Source organism: Haliotis rufescens, unplaced genomic scaffold (genome assembly GCF_023055435.1).
Source record: "Haliotis rufescens isolate VD_foot unplaced genomic scaffold, xgHalRufe1.0.p SCAF_394, whole genome shotgun sequence".
In the NCBI taxonomy this organism is placed as follows: domain Eukaryota; kingdom Metazoa; phylum Mollusca; class Gastropoda; order Lepetellida; family Haliotidae; genus Haliotis; species Haliotis rufescens.
In genome coordinates this window covers 7,519-10,478 of record NW_025964106.1, presented here as the reverse complement: position 1 = coordinate 10,478, position 2,960 = coordinate 7,519, and the positions used below count along the sequence as shown (strand labels likewise).

Below are 2,960 nucleotides of genomic sequence, written 5' to 3'. Positions count from 1 at the left end.
ACAACTGAATATTTTTATAAGATAAACACCTTGCAACAATGTTACTTTTGTGGCAGAAAGTTGCTCTTTCTTCAGCAGTCTGAAACATAATTATTTTTTCAAGAAGTTTCTGGTACAATTTATTTTTTCGATGAAATTTCAAAATTCAACACTGCAGCCACTTTCCACCCCCATTTTTTATACTGACAATTTCAGCTTTCGAAATTATTTGTTTTACAAAATAACTTTCACAACAGAAAACCATGATGATTTCAACCAACTATGATGTCATTATAGGGAATATGCAGGCAAGATTTCATTTTCAAATTGAATTTGAACTTCTTGACCACATTCAAGTGTGAACAAGTTTCAGCTCCAGTAGCTTCTGTGAAGATGTTTACAGAAGCTGGCACCATGATACTATTCAACTTGGTTCATTATGGAAACTGAATATCCTCACGGAGACTGTGTAGTTGTTGAGACGATAGCTGACGATGGAGCAGTAGCATTTAACTGGCAAAGACAACCTCAGGCACCAAATACCTGCAGCAATACTGGTATATATCCTTAAAGTTTGTTGAAAGGGACATAATGTACAAGCTTTTTAAAAGTTTTTAAATACCATAGGTATTTGCATGTAAATCAGTTTCTTAATTATTTTTTGGATAATTTAATAAAGGATAATCAATTCTATGAAAATATGGCATATGTGAAAGCCAGAAGACACACCAGGTTGAGGAGGTTTGTTGGATGTTGACAACTGATATAAATAAGTACCTCTCCATTAGTCCCCTTTTTGTTAGCACCAAGTGTTACACTTGCCTGCATCCTGTTCAGGACTGGTTATGATAGATGACAACAATGTTATTAACAAGCATTATTTTATAAACAATCTTCAAGTGTCAAACATCCTCATTTTGACTTCAAACACTTCTGACAAGTATAATATGTCACATTCATCAAAAGCTAATTTTTTTTTTCTGAAAGTATCATGTTCAATCTAACATAGACTTAGATACTGCCAAGATTTTCATTTTACCTTCACAAAGATCTCCTGACACAGTTGATCTTTTCTGCATGATTACTGTTGTCATATCTGACATGCATTTGCCATATAATCCCTACATGCGAAGGCCAAGCAGTGTATATGTCTGGTGTGTGTGGTGGTGGCATGTTCACAGGCCCTTAATGGCATCACCACCATACAGCATCTGGGCTAGTGTGTCTGTGCTGTGCCTGAACACATACAGACACAATGTAGAACACGATCGAAACAAAAAAGGCAAGTTCTTCACTCCAAATATGTTAGTGACTGGTCGAATTATCCTCAGACCAGGGCCAAAAAGCGCCCCTCTACAGCAGTCACAGGTATCTTTGCTGAAAAAGAAGTAAATTTCTTTAAATAAACACATTCTTCTCTTTTGGAGGAGTTTTTTATAAACCAACCTATGCTCTAATTTTGCCAAGTGTAATATTTGCTATATGATTCTATAACCATGTAGTGCCTAATTGTTGATCATGTGCTTGATAAAGGTAGCATCTGTCCTTAAATGTTGTATTGAATAAAGAAACTGAAATGCAGAAGTTAACCCTGTCTTCATCAGTAAAAGAAGTTCGTCATAATAGGGTTGATGCTCCAGACAATCACATACACATTACAGACAAAGAAATATCTAATATTGTCCTGATTGGATTGTGACTTTAATGTAGCATCTCACCTCTGTAATACTGAACACACAGCCTGGGGCAGGGCTGTCTCAACCAACTCCGAGTTGTGAATGGCCAGGGCAGCAAGGTCGATCAACCTCTGGAAGCACCATCAAACATTCTATCAATGTTACCACATATTACAATCAGTTTCATTATTTCCAATTTCCAACACATTCCACCACATTCCAACACATATTTCCCTCATGTTGCCCCATTATAGTCTGTATCTCCGTCAGGTTGCCCAACTATAGTCAGTATGTCCCTCATGTTGCCACTCTATAGTCTGTATGTCCCTCATGTTGCACCACTCTAGTCTGTATCTCCCTCATGTTGCCCCACTAAAGTCTGTATCTCCCTCATGTTGCACCACTATAGTCTGTATCTCCCTCATGTTGCCCCACTATAGTCTGTATCTCCCTCATGTTGCCCCACTATAGTCTGTATGTCCCTCATGTTGCACCACTATAGTCTGTATCTCCCTCATGTTGCACCACTATAGTCTGTATCTCCCTCATGTTGCCCCACTATAGTCTGTATCTCCCTCATGTTGCCCCACTATAGTCTGTATCTCCCTCTTGTTGTCACTCTATAGTCAGTATGTCCCTCATGTTGCCACTCTATAGTCTGTATGTCCCTCATGTTGCCCCACTATAGTCTGTATGTCCCTCATGTTGCACCACTATAGTCTGTATCTCCCTCATGTTGCACCACTAAAGTCTGTATCTCCGTCAGGCTGCCCCACTATAGTCTGTATCTCCCTCATGTTGCCCCACTATAGTCTGTATCTCCCTCATGTTGCACCACTAAAGTCTGTATCTCCCTCATGTTGCCCCACTATAGTCTGTATCTCACTCAAGTTGCCCCACTATAGTCTGTATCTCCCTCATGTTGCACCACTAAAGTCTGTATCTCCCTCATGTTGCCCCACTATAGTCTGTATGTCCCTCATCTCATGTTGCCCCACTATAGTCTGTATATCCCTCATGTTGCCCCACTATAGTCTGTATCTCCCTCATGTTGCCCCACTATAGTCTATATCTCCCTCATGTTGCCCCACTTTAGTCCGTATCTCCCTCATGTTGCCCCACTATAGTCTGTATCTCCCTCATGTTGCCCCACTATAGTCTGTATGTCCCTCATGTTGCACCACTAGTAGTATAGGTAATAGGGGTTCTGGACCACTTCCACTGGAGCAGGATTCATATACCTATACTGCTACTACAGGAGGAATTTTTTATACCAAAATGATGATGCGATTTAATGATAGTCAT

The 2,960-nt window shown here is 39.9% G+C and overlaps 1 long non-coding RNA gene across 1 annotated transcript; it reads right to left on the bottom strand.

Annotated features, from left to right (window-relative positions):
- Positions 1-846: 846 nt before the first annotated feature.
- On the bottom strand, positions 847-1,811 carry LOC125372240. Its single transcript, XR_007218039.1, has 2 exons — positions 1,698-1,811; positions 847-1,356 (listed from the first exon to the last, which is right to left on the bottom strand). It is a non-coding gene; the product is annotated as an uncharacterized LOC125372240 (long non-coding RNA).
- Positions 1,812-2,960: the final 1,149 nt, after the last annotated feature.